Raw genomic sequence first — 20,486 nt, 5'->3', positions numbered from 1 at the left:
AACAACACAAAACGCATGATGGAAGATGTTACTGCATTGGCCCATTTTCCCTACCAACGCTTGTTTAAACATGCAAAACTCTGCGTCAGTCTTTTCTTGCAATCTTACCGTCAAGTGAAAGATGCTAGCCTACTATTTCCTCAGATATCCATGAAATGGCAGACAATCCGATCAGCGGTGGCCCCAAACAGGAGTTTCTTGCCCAGATTATTTTTTTCTTATTATTTTAGTTCATTCGTTCATTATTCTTGTCTAGTCAATTTCTTCAGCCGTCATAAAAGTGATGAAGGTATCTCCAACGGCTCCAATGACTTTTTTCTTGACATTCTCTCGTTCTTCCAATTTTCGTCTCTTGTTTTGATTTTCCTTTAATTTCTATAGGCTACGTGTTCCAACAATAGCGTCAATGTCGTTTTGCCAGATGTTGTCTATCGTTCACAGACGATTCCAGCACTGACGTCTCTCCTAAAACTGTCCAAGCCTACAACAGGTCAAAGCGACTGCACAGTGGCAGAAATGCGCCACATTGAATACAAGTGCACAGCTTCGAAAAAGAAACCTTGTTGTGCGTAAAACCATCGACCACAACAGGTTCTGCAGAGTGTCATGTGGTGCCGAGAAGTGGTCGCTGGGCTAGGGAAAACCCATATTTTCAATCTTAAACTGCAGACTAGTGTAACAAGTCTGAGGCCGAATGCCCAGACTCGTCCCAGAATTGTCTGACGGACTTCTAATCATGATAAAAGAAAAGCAGTTGAAAATGAGATCACAAATTAGCCTACCAGACCGTGATTCATGACATGTGTCTTTCAGTGATTCCTAAACTCATCAAGAGTAGCCTACCGAAGCCATGACGTCACACGTCTTAGGTGTGTTGAAATTTCCCAGACTACCCAGACCAGTTTGCAATGTGCGGGTGTGCTTTCAAATTTCGCAGACAATACAATGAAACACTGTCATTATTTCGGAGGCTTGACAAGAAAGTCTATTCATAGCCTGGCTTAGTGCCTATATGCGCCGGGCTGATCCAAATCCAGCGGGCGACCGGTCATGGGTCAATTTTTTTTTTTTTTTTTTTAATGATATTCGGGTCATGTTTGGTCGGGTCGGTAAAATAAAATATGTCGTTCATTTTTTTGCCATTTATAACGTAGGCCTACATAATTGTCTTTAAAAGAGAAAGACATAATTTGCAGCATTCCCACTGAAACGTGATTAGGCCTATATCCCCCACATTTGGTCACGAACACGTAGAAATGCACTTGTTGTTTCTAGACAGACCCTCGGCTAGTTGACATGCAGTTGTGTTTTGTTCTCAGAGCATTTCTCTGTCTATGATTTGCAGCTTTTTTCTCGAACTGCTGGCCTCCTCGACAGAAAATTCGGCTACTGAGCAGCGAAGTTGCCGATGCGATGCCTGCTTCTCAAGTCTGATAATTTGCAGCAAGATCGAATGGTATTATGGAACCATGGACCGAAAGAAAAATAAACTAAAAGTTTCCCCAATCCGGAAATACTTCTTAATTTAAAGTCATCAAGGCATACAGCCTACAATTTTATGAGCATGCAATGTGCGTCCTTGCGCAACGTGGCTCGTTGGAAAGCCCCATGTCTGCTCATTTCGTCTTTTCGACGCACTCAATCGGGTTCTATGGGTTTTGGTTTTGGTCCATTGATGAAGACGTTAATAAAGAGTTTCTTAAAGGTAGGGTATGGAATTAGCTTTTTTGGCCATTTTTGCAAAATCACTTGAAATCCTATTGCTAACCCACTTACATCCACTGAGTTGGAAACACTGAAATGGAAATTAAAGGTAGGGTATGGAATTAGCTTTTTTGGCCATTTTTGCAAAATCACTAGAAATCCTATTGCTAACCCACTTACATCCACTGAGTTGGAAACACTGAAATGGAAATTAAACACGTCAATCATCTGCGGAACGGGCAGGGCTTGAAAAACTCCAGCCAATAGCATTCTAAACCCCATACCATCATTTCACAGCTCATTCGTCAATCTAACGGTCTTCCTCCACCTCCTCCCTCCACCCCCCCGCGAGTCAGTGCAGAAACAAAACAGGCCTGCTGCGCGTCCCTGTTCCCCTCTAGTTGTATGTGGCACTTCATTTCTATACTAAGGTAGCGGATACCTACGGAAACTCAATCACCCACACAATAAATAAGCTATGTAGCAAAAATTACATTTTACCGTGACTCGAAGAGTGTTAAACATGAAACCGAAACTTAACCGGGAGCTACAGTGGAATAGGCGAACCAACGGGCCAGCACTAGACTCGATTACTTCAGAAGATAAACGCCCTGGTAAGAACCAAACCAGATTCTGTTCAAATATACACACCTATTGTATGGCTACTGAAAAATGTAAGGTAGCCTATATCAAATGTTATTTTGGTGTATTAAAATGCATCGTTGTTTTAGAATTTCCGAACGAAAGGGCTGGTAGACTAAGGTGCTTTTACCATAATGTAGGCCTAGGCTATAAAATCATCTAGGGCCTACCTTGTCTGATTTGTGGAACTAACTATTACCTACAACCCTTTGGAGGTGAATAAAGAATGTAATTGGGGAAGTTGATGTGAGCGATTGTATGGAGACTAGAGTTCACACTGCTGTAGACGCCAGGCTGGCATTTCATTTATCCTGGCTCGCTCTCGCCCATCTGATAACTCCTTCGTGCATGAATGCGCATCCACGGAGGGCGGGACTTATTTTCAAAATCTGCCGGCCATTTTGCGAATTCCGTACCCAACCTTTAATATTCTATGCCTGCATTTCATGCTTGGGAGAGCTTAAGGCATTCATGTGAGGAACGGCTGAAACAGAATGTTTTGGAAAATCCTAGGCTAGCCTAATTATGTTCTACGGTGGCGTATTGCTGTCACACTAGAAATGTAAAAAAAGGCTCAGTATCAAGTAATTAGCCTACGTCAAAGTTTCAAGTAATTACGTGAAAGTTTCTTGTTATAACAAAATCTTTTTCACGTTTTAACAAAATAAGTTTCATGTTATTACATGAAATTATCACGTTATTTCGTGATAATGATATTTTCAAGTTATATGATATTTTCACGTTTTTACAAGATATTTATCACGTTATTTCATGATAACGAAACTTAACGAGACCAAATAGAGCCTATATGGCTGGCATAGGCTCAATGAGGACAGGCTCGTGTCTATGAACATGCACCCTGGCTGCTATTGCAGTGCTGCTTGATGAGTGTTTGCTTTTGTGCATGTGTAGGCTACAGTAGCCTACATAGTCGCCATCTGACCAAGTAGCAGGAGCAGGGCTGTATATCGGCAGAGAGCCGCTGCATAGGCGGATATAGCTCACACAGACTTGTGTATCGGCAGAGAGCCACTAAGTAGGCGGACAGAGAGGTGCAGGAGAAGCCTGCTCACACAGCCTGATAGTTCTGCTTCTTCTATCCACTTAACGCAACTTATCGCAAGAGGGAGAAAGGGCCTTGATACATTTGCGAATGTTAACGCAATTTGGGCGCTTGGCTAGCTTGCATTGTTGTGTAGCGGGTAAAAGTTAGCAGCGGGTTTGATATTCGCTGGATATTCGTTTTTGAAAGACATTTTCTCATTCTGATTGCTGACATTTTCTCATTCTGATTGCTGTAGTAGTTGCCAATGGTAGTCTGCTACTTACTACAGGTAAAGTTTTGCTGATATCTGACATTATGGTGAAACAGTACACATTTAAAGTTTTATAATAGGCACCAAAAATTAGCAAAAAAATATTTTCTCATTCTGATTGCTGTAGTAGTTGCCAATGGTAGTCTGCTACTTACTACAGGTGAGGTTTTGCTGATATCTGACTTTATGGTGACAAAATACGCATTTAAATGTTTAAAAAAAGCTCCAAAAATCAAGAAATGTAAAAAATGCACCAAAAATCAATGAATATATATTTTTCTCATTCTTATTACTGTAGTAGTTGGCAATGGTAGTCTGCTACTTACTACAGGTAAAGTTTTCCTGATATCTGACATTATGGTGAAACAGTACAAATTTAAATGTTTAAAATATGCACCAAAAATCAATAAATATATATTTTCTCATTCTTATTGCTGTAGTAGTTGGCAATGGTAGTCTGCTACTTACTACAGGTCAAGTTTTGCTGATATCTGACATTATGGTGAAACAGTATGCATTTAAATGTTTAAAATTATCATCATAAATAAATAAAAAGCTATTTTCCCATTCTGATTGCTGTAGTAGTTGCCAGTGGTAGTCTGCTACTTACTACAGGTCAAGTTTTGCTTATACTGTATCTGACATTATGGTGAAACAGTACGCATTTAAATGTTTAAAATATGCACCAAAAATCAATACATATATATTTTCTCATTCTGATTGCTGTAGTAGTTGCCAATGGTAGTCTGCTACTTACTACAGGTGAGGTTTTGCTGATACCTGCCATTGTGGTGACACAGTATGCATTTAAATGTTTCAAATATGCACCAAAAATCAATAAAAATATATTTTCTCATTCTAATTGCTGTAGTAGTTGCCATTGGTAGTCTGCTACTTACGACAGGTGAGGTTTTGCTGATACCTGCCATTGTGGTAACACAGTACGCATTTAAATGTTTCAAATATGCACCAAAAATCAATAAATATATATGTTCTCATTCTGATTGCTGTAGTAGTTGCCATTGGTAGTCTGCTACTTACTACAGGTGAGGTTTTGCTGATACCTGCCATTGTGGTGACAGTGACACAGTATGCATTTAAACGTTTAAAATATTCACCATAAATCAACAAAAAGCTATTTTCTCATTCTGATTGCTGTAGTAGTTGCCAATGGCAGCCTTACTACAGGTAAAGTTTTGCTGATATCTGACATTATGGTGAAACAGTACGCATTTAAATGTTTAAAATATGCACCAAAAATCAACAGAAAGCTATTTTCTCATTCTGATTGATGTAGTACTTGACAATGGTAGGCTGCTACTTACTACTACTATCAAAGAGTAATACGTGTGTACCAACACAGTTGCATGTAACAGCTGCACTCCTACACCTTTATAACTTGACCTGTAGAAGGTAGCAGACTACCAATGGCAACTACTACAGCAATCAGAATGAGAAAATATATTTTTGCAAATTTTTGGTGCCTATTATAAAACTTTAAATGTGTACTGTTTCACCATAATGTCAGATATCAGCAAAACTTGACCTGTAGTAAGTAGCAGACTACCACTGGCAACTACTACAGCAATCAGAATGGGAAATAGCTTTTTGATGATTTATGATGATAATTTTAAACATTTAAATGCATACTGTTTCACCATAATGTCAGATATCAGCAAAACGTGACCTGTAGTAAGTAGCAGACTACCATTGCCAACTACTACAGCAATCAGAATCAGTAAATATATATATATATTGATTTTTGGTGCATATTTTAAACATTTAAATGCATACTGTTTCACCATAATGTCAGATATCAGCAAAACTTGACCTGTAGTAAGTAGCAGACTACCACTGGCAACTACTACAGCAATCAGAATCAGTAAATATATATATTTATTCGTTTTTGGTGCATATTTTAAACATTTAAATGCGTACTGTTTCACCATAATGTCAGATATCAGCAAAACTTGACCTGTAGTAAGTAGCAGACTACCACTGGCAACTACTACAGCAATCAGAATGGGAAAATAGCTTTTTGTTGATTTATGATGATAATTTTAAACATTTAAATGCATACTGTTTCACCATAATGTCAGATATCAGCAAAACTTGACCTGTAGTAAGTAGCAGACTACCAATGGCAACTACTACAGCAATCAGAATGAGAAAATATATTTTTGCAAATTTTTGGTGCCTATTATAAAACTTTAAATGTGTACTGTTTCACCATAATGTCAGATATCAGCAAAACTTTACCTGTAGTAAGTAGCAGACTACCATTGGCAACTACTACAGCAATCAGAATGAAAAAATGTCAGCAATCAGAATGAGAAAATGTCTTTCAAAAGCGAATATCCAGCGAATATCAAACCCGCTGCTAACTTTTACCCGCTTTGTGTTCATGTAATGTATACAGTGGGTATAGTAAGTATTCACACCCATGCTAAAGTTGACTAAAAAGAGGAATATAAAATCATCTTTTGAGAATTGATTGTAATGCCTTATTTCAAAAAATGAGTAAAAATCAAACGGCTAAGGACACTAATTTTCTTTGTGATTGAAGACCCTTCACCATAGCTAGAGATTGGCATGGTGCTTTTTACAGTTAGCCAATTAGCCTGTTTGATGCTCATTGAGCTCAATGCAAATCAAACAGGCTAATAGGCTAACTGGAAAAAGCACCATGCCAATCTCTATCTATGGTGAAGGGTATGTGATGATGTGGGGCTATTTTAATTCCAAAGGCCAAGGGAACTTTATCAGGATGCATATTATCCTGGATCCATGAAATAGCTGGCCTTTAAAAATAAAAACATATAAAAACTCCTCCTGATCCTATGGGAATTTAACATAGGGGTTGAATACTTATGCAACCTGTATTTAAGGAAGAACATTTATCTATTTACGATACATTCTTCAATCACAAAGAAAATTAGTGTCCTTAGCGGTTTGATTTTTACTCATTTTTTGAATTAAGGCATTACTATCAATTCTCAAAAGATGATTTTATATTCCTCTTTTTAGTCAACTTTAGCATGGGTGTGAATACTTACTATACCCACTGTACATACATACTTTTACAGTTCTAATTCTATTACTTAGGATGCCTGTTTTACATTGCACTGTTGACACTGTAAGGCCACCGTAGGTGCGCGCTAATTGTGTGAGGTTTGAAAAAATAAACAAGAGCGTTGCTGCATCCATGAAGTGGAGACTAGTTGTTATTTGAGCAACATAACATTGGCGACAAGGATGGCTGATGCCCCGGCTTTCTCTCTTCCACCTTCCGACTATTTTCCCCTCCCCGATGAACCTGTCGTTCCATGGACGCAGTGGAGAACGTCTTTTGAACTGTATCTTTTAGCCATTGGATTGGATAATGCCACTAGCGCAAGGAAGCGTGCTATCCTACTACTGCACTTGCTGGGAGCGGAGGGGAACAGGATCTTCAACACGCTCGACTCTGGACACTTACAATGCTGTTATTACGGCTTTGACTGGACACTTTGTAAAGTCACAGAACATTCTATATCGGCGGCTGGAGTTCAGACAAAGATGTCAGCGCCCTGGTGAGTCTGCTAGGCAGTTTGTAGCAGATTTAAAGAGACCCTATGCAACTTTTTCATAGTCATAAAATTGCTTGGAAATCGTTGTTTTGCTTGACTGACCAGTTTTTATCGAAAACAGTAATATTTCAGTGTCCCTATCCGCTATAGCAACCTTGCAGTTTGTTCAGGAGATGATCGTTCCCTGTTTACATCTGGAAGGCTGAGACGCATAAAGAACAAGAAGAACCACGCTTGCAATTTATATATTTATATATATGTAGTGGGGTGGCTGTATCATCGGGACGATGATAGAATTCCTGGGGGTAAATTGTGGTAGGGTGGTCCATAATTGAAATGAATGGGGAGGGGGTGTGGTTTGGTTATTAGCGTGATCTTAAGAGGGCAGGTGTTGGTGGTGAAGGAATGCTTCAGCTCACTGTTAGTAGGGGAAACGTGTCTGTTGGTGCTTCTCCACTGAGTTTTCGCAGAGCGTATGCCGCGGTGAGTATCATGCTAGGATAATGAGTAGCTTAGTTGCCTTTTGTTAAGCTTATGCTGTTAGAATATTCACACTGGTTACTTGTCTAGGGAAGTTGAACTCCGGACGCCGAAAGTGGGTTGGTGATTGTCTGTTAGTCTGTCTAATCAATCACAGCGGAAGACCGGTCGGATGCGCTGGTGTTTCCTGGTCGTAGGCTCTAATCACCGTGTCACAGGTTAGCTATTCACTCAAATAATGATCTGCCGCTCTGGGTAAGTAGGCTATTGTATCTCAAGATTACTATTATGGAAACGTTGTTGTTCTCATCTGCTGAAAACTTGTTGGCTGCTGCTTTGCTGTATCACGAATTCTGGCCTTGAGTCTGCTTTGCTGCTTCACCGATTGCTTGCTTGCTTCTGCTGCATCGCTAGCTTTCCTTGCTGCTGGGCTACTTGCTACGTTTCCTGCGGCGCCTAGCATGCTAGCTTAATTGGGGGGTCATCCCTATGTTCCCCGGGTCCTATGTTCCCCAGGTCCTATGTTCCCCGCTCGGGGAACATAGGACCCTTTTTCAGAAAAAGGGTCCTATGTTCCCCATTTTCCCCCAAAAGGGTCCTATGTTCCCCGGTTGCAATACATACAGGGGATCATAGGACCCTTTCTCTGAAAAAGGGTCCTATGTTCCCCAGGTCTCCCGGGGAACATAGGACCCTTTTTTTGAAAAAGGGTTCTATGTTCCCCGCTGTGAGAAACTGAACTTTACCAGTCTCACCCACTGCATCCCTCTTTGATTGTAAAATGTTTTGTGAGTGGTAGGTGAAAGACTCTCCTGTGAGGCAGAGTAAGTGAGTATTAGATAGATAGATAGATAGATAGATAGATACTTTATTGATCCCCAAGGGGAAATTAAATTCAATTAGGCTAATACTTTAACTGTGCATTGTTTGTGCTATTTTTGTTGGTAAAATTATCATGACAGCCCTACAGCGCAGGTTTAGTCAGATTTTTTTTTTTTTTTTTTCCATGCGCAATTGTCAGTCAAGGATTCCCGGGACCGGGGTGCACGAAACTTGTTGGACCAACTTTTTTTGTATGTTGGTCTTAAAGGACCATATCAACCCATCCCATAACCACTCATTTCATGTATAGAGCCACCTAGTTAAAAATGAAAAAGCAAAATTGAGGCATTGTCCAGGTATCTTTGGATGTATGCCAAGTTTTGTGTAATTGAGGGACCATACAATAAATTAATATGTGTACATTTAGCGACTGTACACTATGCACACGCACGCATAAACACATAAAGATACATGCACACACATGCAGGCACACACACACACACACACACACACACACACACACACACACACATACATGTACATGTATACAGTGGGGAGAATAAGTATTTGACCCCATGCTAAAGTTGACTAAAAAGAGGTATATGAAATACCCTTTTCAAAATGTATCTTAATGCCTTAATTAAACAAATGAGTACAAATCCAACCTTTGAGGACATACATTTTCTTTGTGAATGAAGAATGTATCATAAATAGATAAATAAATGTTTTCCTTAAAACACAGGGGCATAAGTATTTGACTCCTATGTTAAATTCCCATAGAAGCAGGAAGATTTTACATATGTTTTAATTTTTAAAGGCCAGTTATTTCATGGATCAAGTTTCCCTTTGCCTTTGGAATCAAAATAGCCCCACATCACCACATAACTCATTGAGCTTAATGCAAATCAAACAGGCTAATAGGCCTAGGCTAACTGAAAAAAAACACCATGCCAATCTCTAGGTATGGTGAAGGGTATGTGGTGATGTGGGGCTATTTTGATTCCAAAGGCAAAGTAAAACTTATCAGGATGCATAGTATCCTGGAAATAACTGGCCTTTAAAAATAAAAACATATCAAAAATCGTTCTGCTTCTATGGGAATTTAACATAGGAGTCACTATGCCCCCTGTGTTTCAAGGAAAACATTTATTTATTTACGATATATTCTTCATTCTACCCTCCTTACGGGGGTCCAGTTGAGTTGGCGACGGATCAAAACGAAAAACAATGGTTCCATGCTATGCTTGTGGGTCTACATGCGCACCAAGTTTCATGCACCCCGGTCTTTCAGTGGCCCGGGACTTCTTGACGGAAAATTGCACATGTGAAAACGCCCCCCAAATCTGACTAAACCTGACCTACCCACCGCTTCGCTGTGTGGCGGTCATAATAATAGACTGGGGAACATAGGACCTTTTTTTAAAAAAAAGGGTCCTATGTTCCCCCCTTTGTATGGGACCGGGGAACATAGGACCTTTTTTTAAAAAAAGGGTCCTATGTTCCCCCGGTCTCCTGGGGAACATAGGACCCTTTTTTTGAAAAAGGGTTCTATGTTCCCCAGTCCCATACTAAGAGGGGAACATAGGACCCTTTTTGGGAACAGTGGGGAACATAGGACCCTTTTTTAAAAAAAGGGTCCTATGTTCCCCGGTCCCATACAAAGTGGGGAACATAGGACCCGGGGAACATAGGACCCGGGGAACATAGGTACGCTCCCGCAACTTCAGGTTGCTTTGCGCTACGCTGCCTTCTGCTTGTGCTGTTCGTCTGGTGGTTGCGTGTTTGTTTGTCGTTGCATGTGGGTGAGTGGATTTATGTTTCGTATGCATATGTTGCATGGTGAGTGAATGCATAGTATTGTAGCGCCGAGTAGAAGTTAGGAGACAGGGAGGCTGAATGTCGTTCCAAAAACTCCGGTAATTTATTCTCTCAATAAATTACAGGCTAGTACACGGGCAGCAGGAGGTGTCCCCTCAAAAACAACAAAGTGTTCACTGCTAATCCCTAAATTGCTAGCAGCTAACTCAGTCACTCAATCACTCAACACAACTCACTCGCACGTAATTTACTTCAACAATGATAAAACTTAGTAAACGTCTTAGAATCCCTTATTCTAATCCCTCCCCTATCAATAACTAACCTATCTGATCCCCTAAATATTCCCCCCTGGACACCTCCCCCCAATCACAACACATCAGAACTGATTGACACATTCTATGACACAGGAGGGAGAGGGAGACACAGACACACACACACACACACACACACACGCGCACAGACCGGGAAACAGGAGACACAGGGGAAACAAACAGAGCAGTCCAACAAGGGGCCTATAGCCTCGGCGCTACAGTATGTTATTTGTTTGTGTCTGTTTTTGTGTGTTGTTAATGTCGATGTGATTAATATAATTTGGATTAATGTCTGTTGTTTGAGCACTGTAGTCCCTGTACTGGCTTGGGCAAATTACATCTAGGGGGCATCTTGTACGGGGTTACCGCGTGTGCTTACAGTTTTCCCTGAGTTTGGAGTGTTTCACTTTGATTTGCTGTCTGTTTTGATTTGAGTTTCATATCTGTGTGGGTTTAATGTGAGTTGACATTTTGGTTTGGTTTATACCAGTTTTGTTTGGTTTGTATCATTTTGCTTGTTTGGGGGGGGAATTGAGAACTGTAGAAGCCACCTTTAGCTGGGTACATTGTTGTCTAAATTATTCAAGGCATTTTATTGGGTCAGAGTGCTCTTTTAAAACTGTACTGACTTGATTACGTTTTGTTAATAAATTGAGGAAATCTGGCATCTCTCATTCATTTGGTTGAGTGGCCTGTTTGGGGTAACTATATCACACAGGTGAAACATTGGTAGGCCTCCTAGTGGCCGTCCTGTCACATATATATACCCTATATATGTATAAATATACACGCTAAAGCTGTCAGGGAAGCTCGAAAACGGAACATGGAAAACGAAACCGAAACTTAAGATGAAATCGCCAATCCTGCATAGTTTCTCTTTAAAAGCTTTAGCACATCGTGGTAATTTCGAGACCAGCTCATTGAAAAAACGTTTAATTCCAGAGTCCAGGAGGAGGTGTTACTCAAAGATACTACACTGTCACTTGATGATGCATTAACACTCGCCTTAAAAGTGGAGGCGGCAACTCAGTGTGCTGCTAAAATAGCAGAAAGTAAGCATCATACTGCCGTTATGGAACAGCCCGTGCAACAGCTATCAAGCTCAGACAACCTGGCCGACCCTGCTGCTATACAGGTCGCGTGCCTCCAGAAAACACACCAACAGAGACACTGTGGGATTTGTGGCTCCACTCGTCATGCCACAAGGGCTCAGGACTGCCCTGCTAGGGGCCAAACATGCAGACGCTGTCAGAAACCTAACCACTTTGCTAAATGGTGCCGGTCTGCTCCAGCTGACTACCCTGAACAGTCACATGACCCGGCGGTGTCAGTGCGCACCATAGGCCCCCACCCAGGGACATTCTCCAGGGGCCCCATAAACCTGGATGGCTGCTGTGTCCCTCTTCTCCTCGACACTGGGGCCAAAGTGTCGCTGCTGAATGTTGACACCTGTAACCTACTTTTCCCAAATAGACAGCTACAGCCCCTGTCCACTGCTCTCTGTGGCTACGGCTGCAGCAAAATTGACGTTGTCGGCCTACTCTACCTCCCAGTTCGCTACACCTCTACAACTGTAGACCGCTTCCCATTCCACATTACGCGCTGTGGTGAGAACATCATGGGCCTTGACAGCTTTCTCAGCTTGGGCTTTACTCTACAGGACAACAACGGAACACGAATACTACAAGTGAGTTCCTCCTGGCAACAAAGCCGGCCTGAACTGTTCAGTGGCCTTGGGTGCCTCACCTCATTTACACACAAACCGCTCCTGGACCACAGCGTGCCTCCCGTGGTCCAGCCACTTCGCCGTGTTCCCCTGGCTCTGCGCGATGGCGTCACACAAGAGCTCCCATGTCAGGTCATCGTGGTAATTTTTAGGGCTGCGGGGAGAGGCCGCTGGGAGTGAAAAGTGAAGCGCTGCAGTCACACAGTGCCGGCTGCTGGGGAGTAGGCTAAGGCAAAGGAAATGTTTGAACAACAAGCTTTTTGAGATCACTTCATCACAGTCATCATCAGCACGGCCCAAAACGCCACACCGGAATTCTTCCCGACTCTCCCGATTGCCACTCCACTGCATACAGGTGCAGAATATTCTGGACAATGCAAGGGTGTTGGCATTTATAACTATCATCCACAAGTTTGATAACTGGAAAATCGCCATAAACCGAGCTTAACATAGAATTTGATTGACTCGAGTCGTGAGCCATAGTAACCAGCCTTTCTTGCCCCTCCTTCTGTTTAGTTTCATTATCATGAAATAACGTGATGATTTCAAGTAATAATGTGATAAATATCTTGTAAAAACGTGAAAAAGATCTTGTTATAACAAGAAACTTTAACGTAATTACTTGAAACTTTCATGTAATTACTTGATACTGAGCCTTTTTTTAATTTCTAGTGTGACAGCAATACGCTACCGTAATGTTCTATGTTGAGTCAAATAGCCTAATTTTTGGATGAATGCTGACACAGAACAAAAAAAGGTAGACTAAATTGTTTCCCGCATTCTGAGCAATCACTAGGATATAATTAGGCCTATATTGTTTTCCCAGTAAGCTTGGATATACTACAGTATTTGCATTGAACAATTTTTTTGGGAAAGAGTGCTCTAAAATAAAAACCCTCTGTTGCTTGCAACCACGTTTGGCTGTTGTCTGACCTACACCCCGCCTGTTGCAAAGAAAAACCTCACAAGACATCACATGTTTTGTGTATTTTGACGACAACGATACATCCAGCCTTTTGCCTAGTAGACATGCTGAGGATAACGACTTAAAGACACCCTATGCAACTTTTTCATAGTCATAAAATCGCTTAGAAATCGTTGTTTTGCTTGACTGACCAGTTTTATCGAAAACAGTAATATTTCCTCCCGCCACCAGTGTCCCTATCCGCTTTTGCAACCTTGCAGTTTGTTCAGGAGACGATCGTTCCCTGTTTACATCTGGAAGGCTGAGATGCGTAAGGAACAAGAAGAACCACGCTTGCAATTTATATATTTATATATAGCCTATATATGTATAAATATACACGCTAAAGCTGTCGGGGAAGCTCTGCAGAGAAATGCGCAAGCATAAAACAAGCGAAAATGAAAAACGAAACCGAAACTTGAGATGAAATCGCCAATCCTGCACAGTTTCTCTTTAACCTCTGCCTGACGTGTGCGTGTTAGAGCCCCGTCTTTGCGTCGGCCAGGGGCAATAGGCTACCCCGCAGTCCTGTTGGTGTCTGTTTCCATAGCCATGACAGTTAGCCCAAATGGGCTTTGGTTAGCCTCAGACTCACTCACTCTATGAGGCTGCGCAGTGCCAGTCATAGGATGTCATGTGATGTCTCAATGTTAAGTCTATGGGTTAATTTTAATCGTTTTTTCATAGTTCAAAAAGGATAAAAGTTACAAAGTTGAAAAATACATAGCTGAAGTCACATAAGTAACACAGCACAGTTTGAATGAAGTTTCTACGTGAAACAGTTGAAGCTAAATTAGACGCACAAAATCCATTAGAAGAAGAATAATAATAAGATATCGGGTAGAGTGCATTTTCATGCACTCTAATAAATCAAATGGGGTAGATCAGTGGTTCTCAAACCTTTTCCCCTACAGACCACTCTCTAAATCCTAACTCGGCTCGCAAACCCCCACCATCCAACAAATTAAAAAGTAACATATTCTACTGACGCATTCCAGGCATCATGTTTAATAAGCTGCCTTAAAAAAAAAAAAAAAAAAGGAACCGTAGCCTACTGTAGAGTGCACAAATGATTTTCTTTAATTTCATGTTTCGAAATCATTAAAACTTGATTCAAAATTATTTATTTATACATTAATTAATTCATGAATTAATTAATTACAGAAAAATTGAAATGTTTTAACACCTTTCCGGCATAGCCCTTTTCATCTTGCGTACCCTAGAAGCAGCTCCACAGTTTGGGAATCCCTGAGGTAGATAATGTTTGATGTCAGTTTGACAGTCTTCATGAGATTCACCCTCCGTGAGATTCACCCTCCAGGTAAAAAAGAAAACCTGATTTGCCACATGAATGCAGGAAAACGCTCTCCTAGAAGGAAGTGGTAGTTTCCAAAATCATTATGCAAATTGTAATGATGATACCAAAGATACTTAAATTCGCGCCATACATTCCTTAACCGATTATATCTAAGCTTATACGTAAAGCTTATGGTGTGGCGTTTATGAGGCAGTTCTGATAAACAAAATCGGATGAAGTATGGTGGAGAAATTAGACTGAATGTCATGGGTGCTGGGGTACAGAAATTAGAATGGGCCGCCGTGCAAGGGCGAACCTGCATCTGATCGCGTGCCTGTGGATTACAGAAACAGCCAGACAAGTGACAAAGTCGTTTTTCTCCTTAATTGCTTATTTTTTAAAAAAAATACCATAACGGTGTCAGAATGTGAAAAACATGTGATTTACAGAAAATGCATTAACATTTTCAATATCGAACTATATAAATTAGGGCTGGGGCAAAATCCAAGAAAAAAAAGATTTCTTCCATAGGGTTACATTGTAAAGAATCTCCCCCTAGTCTCCTAAAAAGGCGTGGCGCGTTCGAACCCTACGTCGTAGGGGAACAGGAAGAAGCCTCCTGTGAATCATCTCGCTTTTTCAACCGTCTCTGATGATACTAATTGGAACTGGTTTTGTGGTTGCTAAACAACATTGCTCAAAATGCTCAACAGTCTTCTGTAGACTCAGCAACCCGCCGCAAATCCACATGAAGACGATAGGTAAGTTTAGCTAGCTTTGGGGATATAGTTAGTGGGAAAACTTTTGGTTAGTTTTGCCTTATGCCAATTAAAGTGGTAAATGAATTGAATGTGGTGTAGACATTGTTTTAACAGTTGCATATTGTAATTTAATTGTTGTCCATATTGGATGTTTTTGGGGCCTAAAGGTATAAAAATTTTCAGAAACCTATGGTTTCTGTTTTATGGGGGAGGGTGTGACGGCCTGTGAGGCCTTCTGCTCGCTGTCTTTGTCTTGGTCTTGTTTTCAGGTGTGCTAAGGACCTAACGAGCTGATGGGCGCAGTTAAGAAGGCTGCTCCATCTCTCCTTGAGGGCCATTTTGACTTTGGGTTTTGGACATGCAACACTGCACTCAGACACATTGCAAACATACAACATCCATGCATTACTGATAACTGACTTGGACCCATCTCACACTCTTTGTTGTTCGTTTGTTGTTAGTCGATTTGCTTTGGTTAATAAATCTATATTTTAGTTAAAAATCCAACCTCTCGACTCCCTCTTTTGTTGTGGCCTTACCCCTAGGCCATAACATGGGGGCTCGTCTAAACAAACTTTTTTCTGTTAGTTTACATTTTTAGTCGCACATTCAGTTTTGTCTTTGATCGTCCTAATCCGCACATTCAGTTTTGTCTTTGATCGTCCTAATCCTCTTCCTATTTCTCCTTCTTGTCATTCTCCATATAGTCCAATCCTCCCTCCAGAATTTTTGACACCCTTGGAAAAGTTGACTAAAAACAATTATAAAAAATAATCTGTTGGTGATTTATTGCATTTGTTTTATTTTGAGAAAAATGAAAATCTTATTAATAAATAAATATTTTTAACAAAAACACAACACTCACAATTATTGGCACCCCTACTTGTAATACCTTCTTAAATCTCCCTTTAAAACAGCTTGTAATATTCTTCTCTGACACCCCATAAAGATGGAGAATACAAAGTAAGCGATCCAAGACCATTTGTCTTTACAAAACCTCCCCAGATCGTCCAGATTCCTTTTCTCCTTCTCTCCTCTTTGACTCACCTCACTGTTTTTATATGGAGTTTAGATCAGGGGACTGCAATGGCAATGTCTGAAGCTTGATTTTGTGTTCAGTAGACCTGTTTTGATTTGTACATTTGTTTTGGTTCATTGACCTGATGAATGATCCAATCATGACCAAATTTTAGGGCCTTGGCAGAGATTGTTTGATTTCCTTTGAAAATGTTCAGGTTTTTCTTGGTGTTAATGATGCATGCACCTTAATTAGGTTCCCAAGGCCTTTGGAAATTAAAACAGCCCCACAATAGCACAGCCCCTCCACCATAATTCTCATTAGGCATGGGATTCTTTTCGGTATAGTCACTCCTCTATGTGTGCCAAACACACCTAAAGTGTTTTTAGCCAAAAAACACAATTTTCATTTCATCTGACTATTAGACCACATTCCTAGACAATGACATGGTACCATTCAGTAACTCCTGCCATTTACATTGTTAATTAAATGACTGGACTGGCTTTAAGCTGGCATGCCATCTAAATAATCTATTAGCAGTGAGGTCACTTTTGAAGATTTATTTGATGATAGCTTTGTCTGTAACTCTCCAACAGTGGTTCTTATGGAATTTTTTGCCTCTCATACCAAGCAAGATAGGGGCAAGATAACCATGGGTCTTTGTCCAAGCATGTTTGTCACATTTCCAGGTGATTAGAACCTTTTAATCATCATTTTAACTGTAAATACTGTATATAGCCTGGCTAGCGCCTACCACTTCTCAAATGAGATGGGGTCTGGCAACCAGACGTTCATTTTCTCGTATTTGAAAAAATGCCCAGATCCGTTCATTGGTCGCCACAGATGTCTATCAAATGTGTCTGTGCATAGCTGATCACGGACTTGATTTCCCCCCTGTTCTGTGATTGGTCCCCTATCACAGTCAAAAAGTAGGGTGGTAGTTTCCAGACTGCCTTATAGCAGGGTGAATGAAATCACTGCGCAAGGCGGGATTGGAACACCCAGGCTTGTAAATATAGGCATTTTCAACAAAATACCTAGTTTCCATAGACATTCTCTTACTTACAAATGTCAACACACTTTCTTTTTATTCAAATTTAGTGTATTCTCTTGTCTTTCCAATGTTGAAAAATGACTTAGCCTCTGAGTGACTTTTGTTTTCATATCATAGTGAAAAAGAACGTCATGAACTACTTCTGAAAGTTCACTTACTTAAATAAGTTCCAATTAGATAGGAAAATGCTTCTGTTAGATTTTGCATATATGTTTTTTTTCAGGGGTGCCAATGATTGTGAGCAACGTGTTTTTGTTAAAAAAATAATTTCCTCTTTTTCAGAATAAATTTGCTTCTTTTTCCTCATTGTTTTCATTGTGGAAGTACAATAAATCACTAAAATAATTTTTTTATACCTGTTTTTAGTCAACTTTGCCAAGGGTGCCAAATAAATCTGGAGGATATTTCTTCTTCACTACATTCTCCTTAGTCCTAATCCTTCCCCTAATTCTCCTTCACCTCAGTTATTCATTACTTATCGATACAATTTACCTCCACTGTTACATAACACCAAAGTCCAGACCTGAATCCTCTTCATAGTATTCATAGCTCTGATGTGTGCTTAGACATTCTGGGTGTGTGAATGAATGGATGAATGCATATTCCAGTGCAAATATTTAGCAAACAACATAACCACTGGTTTTAAATTATGCGTCTAAAGTATAACAATGTTTTGTTGTATGCAGTACAACATCGTATGTTTATGTCAAACACTGTTAAGACGATAATGTGTGTATGTTTAAGGATAGAAATAGGCTATGAGTTAGTGGTTCCAGAATTTGGTTCCAGCTCCAGTTTTTGTGTCTGTGTAATTATAGAATTGCCTTACCGGTTAACATTTTCAGAGCACAGGGGCAGGAGTATAAAAAATAACTTAATGCTCAGTATGAGTCTAGCTTCAATTTACAGCTTACCTCTATTTTCCTATTTATTTTGTAACAAAAAAGGCTTCCATTTGATAAGCTACTGGTGATTATGGTTGTTTCACTTCATTTGCTACGTTTCACTACATCACTATGTAGTAGTGACATACAAAATGCAATAAAAAACATACTTGGTACATTTGACTATATCCTGTTTAACATAAGACTATGTTTTTTTTTTCATTTCTAAGATGCTCCTAATGAAACTGGGTTACACTCAATATTCTTCTCTACCTTCATAGCACAGCAGAAGTCATCTCCTTTATACCCTTTCCACAATAACTAGCTCTCAAGACTCCAAGCATGTTAGATTAACTGGGAATAATGATTAACTGAATAATTTAATGTGTGTGTGTAAAACTCCTCTGCAGACTGTGTTGATGTTTGCAAGTATGGGTCACAAAGGCAAAAATCATATAATGATGAAAGATGAAGTACATCTTTCATATCAATGACAGTATCTCTTGAGGGAAAATAATACAACTCATACTGTGATATGCTGGCTTGCCTTTACATGCTATAAAGTATCAACAAATGGCAATGAAGATTTAGGTTAAACCTGCTCACATTGAAATGTTGTTTCGGATGTTTTTTTTGTCCATTGTGCAGTGATTGAATTCAATAAATTGAGCACACGCTGTGTTGTTCTAAGGAAATATTTGGTTCTTTTGCAAGTTTTACTTGAAGAGTGTTAAAGACCTTGAGTGTTTGGACCTTGAATGTTTTGAAGCTTTAGGGAAAAATGCACTGACAAAAAATAAGTTTAAAATCATATTGAAAGCTATATTCCATATTTATATTTTTTGTCCATTGTGCAGTGATAGAATGCAATAAACTGAGCACAAGTTGTGTTGTTACAAGGAAATCTTTGGTTATTTTGCAAGTTTTACTTATGATTGGACATCAATTGTTTTGAAGCTGGAGAGCAATTAAGAAAAAATGACCCTGACATTCAGGTTAAACCTGCTCATATTGAAAGCTACTGTATGGTTTCATTTCGTTTTTTTTTGTCCATTGTGCTGTGATGGAATGCAATGAATTGAGCACAAGTGGTGGTGTTATAAGAAAATATTTAATTATTTAATAATATTTAATAATAAATAATATTTACTTTAAGAGTGTTAGAGACTTTTGTTGGAACCTTGAAGCTTTACAGCAATTAATAATAATAAAAAAATCTTAGTCCTGTCATGTACCAACACCAAGTGTTGTCTTTTGTTGACCTACAACTTTGCAAAGGCAATCACTTGATCTCTCTGCACCAAAGATACTTAAAAACCGTCTCTGTCTGCACCTTTTCCAAGACCATACACTGTACTACACCGCTGCATCATGCACCACAGAGTTATGTCAACTAATCTTAATTTGTGAATTCATAGTAAATAACTAACATAGTAATTAATATACTGACCTGCAAATTTCTTGTTCAATCAGAACTGATAACGCTGTCTGTGGACTCCTCACTTTTTCTTGGCATCTTCACACATTGCTACCTTAGGAACATTTTACAGTGAAGGTATTCAACTGCAGGATAGGACGCATTCCATTTGCACACGGAGGGGAAGTCATTTCCTCTCAGAAGTATCTCAAAAGTACTTCCTGGTGTGTGTGCCAGTCTACTGTGTGGGAAAAGTAAACCAACTAATCTGCAAAACTAAAATTAAAGTGCAGTAACAACTGGGTCACTTAGTTGCAGAAAGCTGTGTCCGAAGGTAAGACCTGACCCTTCAGGACTCTAACATGAAATTAATATGGCTGGGTTCTGGGATTAGGAGGAAATTCCCCAAAGAATGGATAGTTTTTTTTTTTTTTATCACTATTACTAGATCTGATATTTTTATTGTTAGTTAATTTTATCTCTTTAATTTCATTCTGCATTTCTGCAAGTCTGGTATTTTCCTGTCAAGCTCTTTGTTTTGCTGTTATTGTATGAAATGTGCTATAATATAATATAATATGATATAATAATATAATATAATAAATCGATTAGGCAAACAGACCCTTGGTTGACTTGTATATTTGTTCACACAGTATGGCAACAAACACAGGATTTTTTCCTTAAATTAGGCCCAGTGTTGCTA

At 39.7% G+C, this 20,486-nt stretch overlaps 1 protein-coding gene across 2 annotated transcripts in view; it reads right to left on the bottom strand.

Moving 5' to 3' along the window:
* LOC134097577 (fibrillin-1-like) overlaps window positions 1-19,878 on the bottom strand; it is a 55,432-nt gene extending 35,554 nt beyond the window's left edge. The window contains exon 1 of one of the 2 annotated variants that reach the window (XM_062550476.1): window positions 19,817-19,878. The gene's annotated coding sequence lies outside the window, so the exon portion shown is untranslated. Of the gene's footprint in view, window positions 1-108; window positions 721-19,816 lie in introns of those variants that run through there. The other variant, XM_062550475.1, reaches the window with a different exon arrangement.
* Between the last annotated feature and the right edge of the window lie 608 nt (window positions 19,879-20,486).

The sequence above is a fragment of the Sardina pilchardus genome, chromosome 12 (genome assembly GCF_963854185.1).
Source record: "Sardina pilchardus chromosome 12, fSarPil1.1, whole genome shotgun sequence".
Taxonomy (NCBI): domain Eukaryota; kingdom Metazoa; phylum Chordata; class Actinopteri; order Clupeiformes; family Clupeidae; genus Sardina; species Sardina pilchardus.
Note: the sequence above shows the minus strand (reverse complement) of the source record. Positions and strands in the feature narration are given on the sequence as shown.